The 13,315-nt window shown below is 39.2% G+C and overlaps 1 protein-coding gene across 32 annotated transcripts in view; it reads left to right on the top strand.

The window, feature by feature from the left end:
- Window positions 1-13,315, top strand: part of LOC105483059 (fragile histidine triad diadenosine triphosphatase) — a 1,492,666-nt gene that overhangs the window by 1,409,273 nt on the left and 70,078 nt on the right. The gene's annotated exons all lie outside the window — the stretch shown is intronic.

Below are 13,315 nucleotides of genomic sequence, written 5' to 3'. Positions count from 1 at the left end.
TTGATATTCCTTGGCTTATAGCTGCATCACTCCAATTTCTGTCTTCATGGTCACAAGACATGTGCATCTCTATCTTCATGTGGCTGTCTTCTTATAAGCACATCAATTATATAAGTTTAGAAGCCCACCCTATTTCAGTGTGACCTCATCTTAACTAATTACATCCTCAATGCTATTTCCAAATAATGTCATATATTGAGGAAGTAGTGATTAGGACTTCAACATACCCATTTGGAGCTGGAGGTGGAGAAGGAACCCAGTTCAACCCATGACAGGCTTATTCAATTACATTGATTTATACCCCAGTGTAACTTACCCCCCATGTGATTACTGTTACTTAATATGTCATATATGCCTGTGCTCAGATATCATTGCAAAAGAGTGAAGAGACCCAATGTAAGTCAATATTCATTTAAATCAGATTAGAAAACTAATCCAAACTAGCTAAAGTAAAAGAGAAATGTCTTGGTTCACATAATCATAACATCTAGCATTAAGTCTTCAGGCACAGCTGGATTCAGGGGCTCAAAGGCCTCGGAGCTCTTACTTTTATAACATTTCTTGATTCTGTCCTTGCCTGTTGACTTAATACATAAATAGTCTTTCAATCAATGATAGGGAAGATAGCCCCTAGCATCCTCAGATTCACTTGAGCATATGATGTAAGTTGAGGCTTCTGAGTTCTTGTTGTTGAACAATTTGTGTATTAGCCTCGGCTGCAGTAACAACCCCCAAATAAACAAATATTTATTTCTCATGTGCGAGTCTGTGGTTGGCAGCAGCTCTTCTTGGCTCTATTCTGTGCATCTCTTATTCCAAGACCTAGGCTGAAGCAGAGAAGCCCTCATCTGGGCCATGCTATTCTCAATGCAGAGGACAAAAATGCAGAAAGTTGAGTTAAGCCTTGCAACCTCATTTAAAGATTCTATGTGGACATGGATATTTCATATCTGCTTATAGTCCTTTGGGCAAAGAAAGTCACATGACCAAGCCAGACAATGTGGCTGGATATTACAGATAAGGTAGGGATGTATTATCCTCTTCTTAGAGAAAGAAAAAAAAAATAACTGGGGAGAAAACAGAACCTACCACAATGAGGTTTTGGTTAAGTTAAAGAAATCTCGTGTCACAGGCTGTGACTCAGTGGTTGAGAAATGATTGGGAAGATCTAGAAGTAACTTTTGCCCCTCAATTTGCTCCCATGGCTCCTGAAATGGAGGGACAGTACTCAATAGTCTAACTCAAATATAGATATGAAGTCTTTCCAACAATCAACCACTCAAGGGACAGTCCAGGAAAACTGGACTCCACGTGAACTTAGCATTTCTGAGCTAAACAGCACAGACTCCCTACAGTGCACATCACAGGGGCAAGTGGATCACTGGGTAAGGGGTAGTGGCTTAATTTACCCAGGTGCAGGGATAACATGTTAATCACAGCAGCTGTGCTTAGGGGAAGTAGGACCAGTAGTTGAGAGTTCCCATTTGCTCTGCTGACTATGGCTACAGTACACACACACTTACCATCAGCTTTTGTCCACAAATTGAATCCCAGGCTAGGAGTGAAAGTGGAGCAATACCCTTTAAACCCTCTCTGTACCACCCTGCTTTATGGCATTTTGTTTTGTTGTTTTCATTTTTCACGGCCACCCCTTTCTACCATAACTGGTCTGGTTATAGGTTATTTCCAAGCAGAACCCCCATTCCCTATTCCACTGATTTTCAATCTCATTCAGGAGGCAGGGCACTTTGGAGTTGTAGTTATCTAGCAAGTTGTGGCTGCTGACACTGAGGTATCTTAAGTAACTTCTGGCTCTATCTGGGACAGACGGTCTTAAGGCATGAGGCTAAATCAGTATTATAAGGTCAACTAATAAAAGCTGTGGCTGTGTTTGTGTCAATGCTGGGGTAGAGGGTAGCGACTAAGCGCACAGGCTCAGAAGTCAAACTGCTTGGCTTCTGTTTCAGCTTTATTACTTCTTTGATCAAGCTTCTTAACCTTTCTAAGCCTCAGTGTCTTCATTCATCAAAAGGAGATAATAATAGTCTCAATAGTTGCCCTGAGGATTCACTAAGATAATCCACATTAGGCACTTAGTAGACTGGCAAGCACATGGTAAGCACTCAGGAAATGATTATTACTGTCATCATCATCATCATCATCATCATCATATCATCACCAGCATCACAGATAATGTTGATGATAATTATATCAACAATGTGTCACTGATACTTCATATCAGTAATAATGCTGTATAGCATAAATGGTTCACATTCATTGAATGCTTTCTCTGTGTCAGGCACACTGTTTCAGCTCTTCTCAAGTACATCTTCACGAGAACCCTAAGAGGTAGGTAGGGTTATAGCCTCCCATTTTACAGATAAAGTGAGCCCACACTCTTAACATCAGATACTATGCTTCTTGTGATAACACAGAACTACAGCCCAAAGCAATGTTTCTTCGGGACCGGAATGCCTGGAAGGATTTTAAATACCAGCAACCCCATCCATCCTGCTTCATTGGTACAGTCAGACAAAAGCAGTGACACTGTTCAAAGAGCAGTCAGCCTTGAGTCCACATTCTGTATAAATCACCCAGTGAAAAAATGACCCAATTTGACAGGTTGGCTGCTGTCCACAATTGCAGCCTCCTGGAGTGCTTAACTGTAAGTCTTTTTGAGGGCCAGTGCTGCACCTTTGCAAAAGGCCCTACTCATGGGTCTGCTGGGTGACTGTCTGTGCTGCGGTTGACCTGGCTCACAGATAATGAGGGAATCTATGTGTACAGAATTATGATATTGCATTTAATGTTGAGACTAGACTACAAAAGAATGGGGGAGTTTGAATGTTTTTCCTGTAATGATTAATTTTAGGCCTGTTGGGGGAAACTGCACACTGCAAAATCCCAAAGATTTTTCAACAACCTCTGATTGCTTTTGGAATTGCAATGCAACATTTTCAGGAGACAGTTTTGACATGGCACATTTTAGAGTGCCTAAACAGGGAGCTAATTATACATCTACTTAGCATTAAGGATATCTCTGAATCTCTGAGTGCCCGAAAATGCTCCAATGAAAGTCATATATTTATTCCTGGCTTTTACCCCAAATGAAAAACTTCCTAGAATTTCCTCCTTTTTCCTTTGGAATATAAGTTGAATTTATTTTCTAGATTTTCTCCAATAGAGTAGGTACAAAAATAAATATTTGTACTCAGCATTTATGTCCTGTTATAGCTTCTGATTACTTTGGTTATCTTAGCAGTTGATTTAGATTATCACAGTAAACTAGGCTATACTTGGTAATATCTTCCCAGCATAACAAAGTTTATTTGCCACTAATGTACACTTTTGGCGGTGGGGGAGTTGTTTTGTTTTGTTTTGTTTTTGAGACAGGATCTCACTTGGTCACCCAGGCTGGAGTACAGTGGTGCAATCATGGCTCCCTACAGCCTCAACCTCCTGAGCTTAAGCCATCCTCCAACCTCAGCCTCCCAAGTAGCTGGGACTATAGGCACGAGCTAATTTTATTTCATTTTTGTAGATATGGGGTCTCCCTATGTTGCCCAGACTGTCATATAAACTCTTTTAAGGGACTGATGGCTCTCTAGGGCCAAGTTTCTTACAAACTCCCTTATAGGAGATCCATTTTCTGTGTTGTATAATTCTGACATCTAGGCCTGCAGCCTCTGTATCACTGAGACAGAATAAGAGAGGGCTGGAGAGTCATGTGCTGGCTCTTAAATACTTTGGCCTTTAAGGTAGCATTTTCATTCAGAGTCCCTTGACCAGAACTGGTTAGAGTATGCTCACTTATCTGCAAGGGAACAGGAAATGGAGCAGAGCACATGGATATTCATGGAACAGTGTATGTCTTTTTCATACCTCCGAATCCAGTTCCTCTGCAAGGATAGTGAAGGCTAACAGATCATGCATGCTATCAGTGCTATGAGTAAGGCAGCATGGGAGAAAAAGGAGGCATAGATTCTTCAGACTGAGATTTACATGTTTTCTCCCACAGATCTAATTTTGAAGTTCGAGGGCTCCCTGGGCTCTCATATCCTCCTACTGCTGGTGCAGAGATATGGGAATATAGAGGCCCATGAACATTGAGGTGCTCTAAGGAAATCACGTGTTTAACCTCCCTTAACTAAAACCCTGCATTGCAGATATGAAACCTTTAATTAGATGCACATAGACCCATATAAAACAAAGATAAATTTTCAGAGGCCAAGGCACTAGAAAAAATTAATTGTGTAGAGATTACTTCAACCCACTTAATATTACTATCCACAGTTGAAATTCATGTCGTTAGTTCCATGTTATTTGGCCAACCTAGCGTGATTATTGTAATTAACCATGACTTTCTTTTGGTACCCAATGTGTACCATATACATGTAAAATAAACATCATTCTGCATCTACATTTTATCTTTTTTTGGTTGTTTCTTCAAAGTCATTGTGCTTAAGCTAGAGAGCCTTTGAAACACAAATTAAGATTTTCTTTTTTTCTTGGAAAATTTACATAATACAGAATGAGTTCCATGAGTGAATTTGTCTTGCTTATTAACTAAGGGATTTGGTAGGATACACACACACACATACACACACACATATACTGTATTATTGGTTAAAAAAAAAAAAAAAAAAAAACCTCTACTTCTTAAAAAAGTATAAAACTTAACAAACTGTGTACTTGTAAAGAATCACGTATCATATTGGAAAGATATTTTCCCGTAAGTCTGCATTAACCAAGGGTATGACATGGGTGAAATACTGTTTTTCAATGAGTGGTGCGTTAATTTTCTTGGCTCAAAGATTTAATGTAATTTGGTCCAAGAAGTCAGGCAAGTGCCTGGTGAAGTGTATATGAACCAGTCATACCTAGCATCTTTCTGGGAACTTTGCATCTGTCTTTAAGAAGATGCAAACTTGAAATAGCCATACTTTATCATCTGCAGGCACATACACTTGCCTGGGATAACTTTGCTTCAGAGTATAAAGAAAGCTGTCAATAACTAAGAGATACATCAAATATGCTTTGAGAGTTGTAGCAGAAAACCGAAATTATATTGATTTCTTAGAAGTTACTGAAGCAACACAGTAACTTTTATTCTAGGTTTTCCTACTTATTAGGGTACGTGCGAAGGGGAAAATGTCTTCAATCCTGGAGGCAAAGAAAATGTGTTTTACTTCTTTCTCTTTGTTTCTTGTTTTTGATGATCATTTTTAAAAAACTATGAAGATAGAAAAAAGGATCACAGTCTGACAGAGTTCAAAATGAAAAATCAAATAAAATCACTATTTCTTTGCCTTAAATATCAAATGATCAGTCATGTCTCTACCTTTTACCACAGAATTGAACATTTGTATTATTCGATAATGTTGCCAAAATGTGGCTTTTCATTTTAATTTTAGGAAAGATCAAAAAGGATTCTTATATAAGTCTCTTGAAATGGAATAGAAATGTCTCCCTAAGTGCCTCTTTAATGTGAGGTGTTGTAATTCATCTCGAGATGAGCAATTTATGATCAAATGTCAAATTTGCAGAGAACGATGGATTCCAACTACAAAGACTTAGATGGGCAAATGGTAGAGAGCAATCCAACATGCATTAATTTAAAGAAAGTTAAAAAATATACATTATCTGTAGATCTTCTTGTGCTTGTACCTACACAACCAAAGTAAATGAAAACTGAACATTTCAGATGATTGAAAATGTTTAATTTATCACACAATGGTTAAGACCCTTTGGCATCAGAGAAACCTGAGTTTAAGCTGTTGCCCCACTAATTCCTGGCTGAGTGACCTTGTCCTTTTACTGCCCTGAGCTTCAGCTTCCTCATCTATAAAATAGGGATACCTATGGTATTCATGTTAATTATTAAGTGATAGTGCCTGTAAAACACTTAGCATAGCTGCTCTCAGTATCTGCATTTATGTGAATATTAGTATACATTCCTATACATATTTCATTGTCACCCAGCAGAATGACAATTAATGCCATGATAACCATACCTTCTGGTGCCCTATACCACAGTTCTTTGTATCCAGTAGACAATCAGTAATTATTTGTTGATGTTCTGTCATAGAAATATCTGTTATTTTTGCCATCTCTGATTTTAAATGTCATTCTCTTGGACTGTGTTATTCCAATTTAACTCAGCAGTTTGTCCATCATGGTTGAATAACTGACCAGTCCAGTGAAAAGAAATCAGTCAGACTTGTTCTTTGACTGCAGGGCCTGGTTTTTGCCTAAAATGTGAGGAAGGATTAGATAAGATGCTGATCGCAAGTAACACAGGCACAGCCTTAGGGGTACCATTTGTGCTATAAAATGGACACTGCATGGCATGAAGTCAGGCTCAAAAGCTCTTAGTAAATATTGGTTTACTGACTTGTTAATGACCGACGTAGAAGACATCATTGACAGCTGAGTTTTACCATTAAATATCACTGTCTTTAATTGTGTTGAAAGGATTTTGAAATCTGTAGAGGGAGGCATATAAAAAAGAAAGTGTATTATCTCTGAGAGTGCCCATAGGATGCCATAAGGTGGACTAATTATTTGCCAAGTGGAAACACAGTGTAAAAAATATGGTTTTATTCTAAGACTTGCAGTAATTATCAAGCAAAGAGTTACCGGAGCCATATGAGGAATCTGGAAATGTGCTGGTGTGTTTTTAATTGTTACATTGATGGTAAGGTCACTACTGGCAATTGGTGGGCAGGGGCCAGGCATGCCACACATCCAGCAGCATGTGTGAGACACACGCTGAGACTCCCATGTATGAGACTTGCGCGCACTCATTCACATCGTGTCTCCTACAACGCCAGATTAGGGGCTGAGAAACACTCTTGAATATTGAATAAAGGCACTGAAGGGTCATTTCCCCAAGAAGCCTAACGCTTAGTAATACACATACTTACCAGATACCCGCCATATGCCACACATTTAGAATACAGTGAGTAGATGGTGAGAGGAGCTTATGTTCTTGAAGAAACCAATAAACAAACCATAAACATAGTAAATAAGTATATTATATATTAGGCTAGAAGGTGATAAGTGCAATGAAAAAGAACAGGTTAAGCAAAATGGAAGTTGCAGGAAAAGGGAACTATATTATAATTTTAAAGTAGAGTGATCCAACATGGTGAAACCCCATCTCTACAAAAAAATTAGCTGGGCATGGTGGTGTGCAACTGTAGTCCCAGCTACTCAGGAAGCTGAGGTGGGAGAATCACCTGAGCCCCAGAGGCCAAGGCTGCAGTGAGCCAAGACTGTACCACTGCATTCCGGCCTGGGTGTCAGAGTGAGACCCTGTGTCTAAATAAATAAATAAGATGATCAGAGTAGGAGAGAATAGTGCAGATAGGGAAACACACTGTGGAATTAAACTGGAGATCGTTAAAGAAGCCATGTTTGCAAGGATGCTTAAAACTGTGACAGAATAATAAAGTGAGTTTCAGCTGTCAATATTCCTTATTTTTAGCAAGAAAGCAGCCTTAGGGACGTTACTATAAATGATGGATAAATGCATAAATGGATAGCTGGATGGATGGATATAAAATGGCCATTAAAGAATCAATAAGAATATCAACATTTCTTATGCTGGGATTCAGTCACTCAGTGAATTCAGATGGCCTGCCCTTAAAAGCCTGGCATAGGGTAGATTGGGCAAATGATTCCTGAGACCAATAGGTATCTCAGTCCATTGACATTTTTCCCTTCTCCGCCCAAGACACCTGTGGAAACTATTAGTCCTCTATAGAATGGGCTTCATTAATGTGTAAGATAAACTGAGGCCTTCATTCAAAGCCAGATCCTTAAATTCCCTATGCCTTAGACATGGTTTTATAGCCTGAGCATTTTTCTGAGTATTCAGTACATCAGGTGTGGGAGCAAACTGACACTGGAGAAATCTTCATGGACAGATGTGGCTAATGTTCTCAGCTTCTCTCTCCTCCTCTGAGGCCAAAAGTGAAGTGAAATAAGATAGCCAAAGTTGCAAGAGGATTTATTTCTCCTCTGAACCACAACAGAACTAAACTATCCCTTTAGAAATTGAAATTGTCTATGATAATAAATGAAAGTGCCATTAACACACACTGAGGCTCATAGGAAGTGGTTCTGCCAAGAGAAACATCCATAAAAAAGCATACTCGAAAAGAAAATGACAAGGTCTGAAATTAAAGATCAAACAAATAGGGATGATCTTCATAGAAAATCCATCAGGAGAAGAAATATGAACTAAAGCAAACAGGCAATAAGACAGCAGCATATGCACTATTGAAAAAGAATCAAACCCTCTGCAAATCAGCAGGAAAGGATGCTGTGGAGGTGCTAGTCAGAAGATAGTAGGAGGCCCCAGAGGGAGACTGCAACACTTCAAACAACAAACCCAACCAAACAAACAAAATATTTGCTTCATTTTACCAAAACATACACAGTGCTACATTTTCAAAAGTGCTTTGAAAGCCCCTTTGCAGAAGTAGCTGGAGAATCGTAACAGCAAAGTTCCCCAGTAGGAAAAAGTATGCAAAGGCTTAGAAAGACACCCAAAAGAAATTAGTCCACAACAGTGGGGGTGAGGAGAGGGATGGGTGGAAGGATTAAGGAAGGAATGGTTGAAAAAAGGCTGAGAGAGAGGATAGAGAAAAGTTAGAAGTTGGAAACCAGCATTGGATATTTAAACTACTTTCAACATATTGATTTAACACACTGAATCTTTGTAGTATTGATGTACTCACCACATCTTCCTAACAGAAGGTGGGGCTCACTTCTCCCTTTAGCAAGTGATTCTTTTTGAAGTATCAAGTTTCATTCAGGCTAAATACTCTTGCCAGTAAGAATGCAAAAGGAATGTAGTATAATATGAAATTCCCCCAATTTATTTAATATAAGTTTTGCTACATGGCTGTATGAAAAATACCAAAGGATCTATCAATTCATAGCCTGGCCTTCTTCTGCATCCCTGGTATGAATACTCAAATACTCTAGATACTCAAAAGTATTATTATAACAGACATGTATTGAGTTCTTAATATATGTCAGGTATTATGCTGGACACCTAGCATATGCTGTTGCTTTCAATATACACATCAGTTCTCAAGGCTGCCAAGCCAGTGCATATAAGATACCCAGTGCAAGGTCTCTGCCTCGCCATCTATTAGTTTCTACTCCATGTCTCTATTCTCATTCTTTTTTACCCCCTTCCTTCTTCTTTAACACTCTCTGTACCTCCCACCATCCTTCTGTCCCCCTCCTCCAACCTTCTCTCCAAATATAGGGATAAAGAAAGTCTAAGAGTTCTTTCAGCAGTGTTTTGTAGTTTTCCTTGTACATTTCTTTCACCTCTTGGTTAAGTATATTCTTAAGTATTTTATTTTTTGCAGCGATTATAAAAGGGGTCGAGCTCTTGATTTGGTTCTCAACTTGGTTGCTGTCAGTGTATAGCAGAGCTACTCATTTGTGTACATTAATTTTGTATCTTGAAACTTTGTTGAATTCATTTATCAGTTCTAGGAGCTTTGTGGAGGAGTCTTTAGGGTTTCCTAGGTATACGATCATATCATCGGCAAACAGCGACAGTTTGACTTCATCTTTACCGATTTGGATGCCCTTTATTTCTTTCTGTTGTCTGATTACTCTGGCTAGGACTTTCAGTACTATGTTGAATAGAAGTGGTGACAGAGGGTATCCTTGCCTTGTTCCATTTCTCAGAGGGAATGCTTTCAACTTTTCCCTGTTCAGTATTATGTTGGCTGTGAGTTTATCATAGAAGGCTGTTATTACATTGAGGTATGCCCCTTATATGCCGATTTTGCTGAGGTTTTTAATCATAAAGCAATGCTGGATTTTGTTAAATGCTTTGTCTGCATTTTTTGAGATGATCGTGTGATTTTTGTTTTTTATTCTGTTTTTGTGGTGCATCACATTTATTGACTTGTGTATGTTAAACCATCCCTGCATCCCTGGTATGAAACCCACTTGATCATGGTGGATTATCTTTTTTATACGCTGTTGGATTCAGTTAGCAAGTACTTTCTTAAGGATTTTTGCATCTGTGTTCATCAGGGACATTGAGTAGAATCAATATTGTGAAAATGACCATACTTTCTAAAGCAGTCTACAAATTCAATGCAATTCCCATAAAAATACCACCATCATTCTTCACAGAATTAGAGAAACAATTCTAAAATTCCTACTGAACCAAAAAAGAACCCACATAGCCAAAGCAAGACTAAGCAAAAAGAACAAATCTGGAGGCATCATATTACCTGACTTCAAACTACTATAAGGCCATAGTCACCAAAACAGCTTGGTTAAAAATGGGCACATAGACCAATGGAACAGAACAGTGAACCGAGAAATAAACCCAAATACTTACAGCCAGTTGATCTTCAACAAAGCAAACAAAAACATAAATGGGGAAAAGACATCCTATTCAACAAATGGTGCTGGGATAACTGGCAAGTCATGTGTAGGAGAATAAAACTGGATCCTCATCTCTCACCTTATACAAAAATCAACACGACATGAATCAAGGACTTAAATCTAAGACCTGAAACTATAAAAGTTCTGAAAGATAACATCGGAAAAAAACCCTTTTAGACATTGGCTTAAGTAGACTTTATGACCAAGAAACCAAAAGCAAATGCAACAGAAACAAAGATAAATAGGTGGGACTTAATTAAACTAAAGAGCTTCTACACAGCAAAAGGAACAGTCAGCAGACTAAATAGACAAACCACAGAGTGGGAGAAAATCTTCACAATCTATACATCTGACAAAGGACTAACATCCAGAATCTACAAGGAACTCAAATAAATTAGCAAGAAAAAAAACAAACAATCCCATCAAAAAGTGGGCTAAGGATGTAAATAGACAGTTCTCAACAGACAATGTACAAATGGTCAAAAAATATATGAAAAAATGCTCAACATCACTAATGATCAGGGACATGCAAATCAAAACCACAATATGATACTACCTTACTCCTGCAAGAATGGCCATGATCAAAAAAATCAAAAAGTAATAGATGTTGGTGTGGATGCGGTGAAAAGGGAACACTTCTACACTGCTGATGGGAATGGAAACTAGTATAACCACTAAGGAAAACAGTGTGGAGATTCCTTAAAGAACTAAAAATGGAACTACCATTTGATCCAGCAATCCCACTGCTGGGTATCCACCCAAAGGAAAAGAAGTCATTATACAAAAAAGATACTTGCACACACATGTTTATAGCAGCACAATTCACAATTGCAAAGTATGGACAGCCCAAATGCCCATCAGTCAACAAGTGGTAAAGAAATTGTGGTATATGTATACAATGTTGCTTGGCCATAAAAAGGAACAAATTAATGGCACTCACGGCAGCAACCTGGATGGAACTGCAGACTATTATTCTAAGTGAAGTAACTCAGGAACAGAAAACCAAACATTGTATGTTCTCAGTCATAAGTGGGAGCTCAGTTTTGAGAATGTAAAGGCATAAGAATAATACAATGGACTTTGGAGACAGGGGAAAGCATTGGTGGGGGTGAGGGATAAAAGACTCAAATTGGGTTCAGTGTATACTGTTCAGGAGATGGGTACACCAAAATCTGACAAATCACCACTAAAGAACTTACTCATGTAACCAAAAACCACTTGTTCCCCGAAAACCTATGGAAATAAAAAAATTAAATAAATCACTAAATGCAGATTATTTATATATTTTTTTAAAAAGTCTAAGAACCAGGAGCAGAAGGAAATAGTTGTGATCTTGGCATTAGATGCTTTGGTGGCTGGCACACGGTGGGGCATCAGCAGGACTGGTCGAATGGCTGCTGGGTGCCAGGCACTGGTGAGCCAGTCTTGTTTAAACTACCAGGCACTGTTGGAGCTCAACTGAGGGAGAACTCTGCAAGGCAGAGGTGACTCCAGTTAGCATCCCATCTGCTCTGTGAGAGAATCATGTTGAGCTTCCCAGGGGGTGGGTTTGAGGAAACCACATGAAGAGGCAAAACTGAAGCTGTCTCCTTGCAGATAATGGGTATGGAGTGTTTTCCATGGAAGCCTCTGCAGGACACTGACAAGAGGCACCGAATCCTCAGAGCACGCTTCACCCCCACACCACCCCAGCAAAGACCCCTTATAAAAAGTCAGTATCAGTTGCTTCTGCTTTCACAAACATTATCATGTTTGTTTTCTTCTACTCTTCTGATTGCTCCTTCTCAGGTTTATTCCTTTGCCAGTCCTTTAACTGTAGGGGTTTCTCAGAATTTCTTCCTCAACCTGCTTGCCTCTATGCTTTTCCCTCTTTGGTCTGGTCTGCTCACATGAAACCTGCTCTCATCTCCAAGACAGTGGCACCCAAGCTTGACCTCCAGCCCCACCTCTCTCCTGAATATTAGACTTGTATTTCCATCTGCTTCCTGGACACCTTTATCTGCATTTTGAATTCAGAAAGTCCCTAATTTGAATCCTACTCACCTTCCCATAAACATCTTCTTTCCTTTCATGACGCTCATCTTGGTTAATGACATTCACGCAAGCCTCCAAGTTGGAAATATGAAACTGTCAACTTCTGTTTCTCATACTTTTATACATTCAGTCAGTCACAACTTCTGCTCTTCTGTCTCTGTTGTGTCTCGCACATTGTTCTTTTCTCTTGCCCTGACTCAGACCCCCATCACCATCACCACTCTAAATTGTCTTCCTTCCCCACCCTATGCATGACCATAGGGATCTTTCTAAAGCAGAGGTCTGCAAACAGTTTTAAAGTACAGTGACAAATATGTTAGGTTTTGTGAGTCATGAGATCGCTGTTGAAACTACTCACCTCTGCCACTTTAGCACTAAAGCAGCCAAAGACAGTATGTAAACAAATGAGCATTGCTATATTCCAATAAAACTTTATAATAATAGGTGGCAGGCCTGATTTGGTTCATGGGATGTAGTTTGCCCCACCCTGTTCTAAATCATGAAACATTTTTCTCACCTACATGTCAGTAACTCTTCTTTGCTTAGGGTAGCCAATCTTAGTCCTAGTTATGAATCAGAATCACCATGGTGCCCTGGGGCCTAGGCATATGTAAGTTGTAGTACCTGGTACTAAGTTGTTCGCTGTACATGCCCACTCATCTGACAGCTGAGGAGATGTTGGCCCAAAGAGGATGATCATTTGCCAAAGATTACCTGGACATTAGTAGTAGAGTTGGACTAAAATCCAAGTCTTGGGTTCTTTGTACATCTGTAGGCTAGATTAGCTAGTAAATGTTGAAAATGAAACCTTGGTTCTCAGCAAATTAACAGGCTAGGTATATATTCA

The sequence above is a fragment of the Macaca nemestrina genome, chromosome 2 (genome assembly GCF_043159975.1).
Source record: "Macaca nemestrina isolate mMacNem1 chromosome 2, mMacNem.hap1, whole genome shotgun sequence".
Classification (NCBI taxonomy): Eukaryota; Metazoa; Chordata; class Mammalia; order Primates; family Cercopithecidae; genus Macaca; species Macaca nemestrina.
Note: the sequence above shows the minus strand (reverse complement) of the source record. Positions and strands in the feature narration are given on the sequence as shown.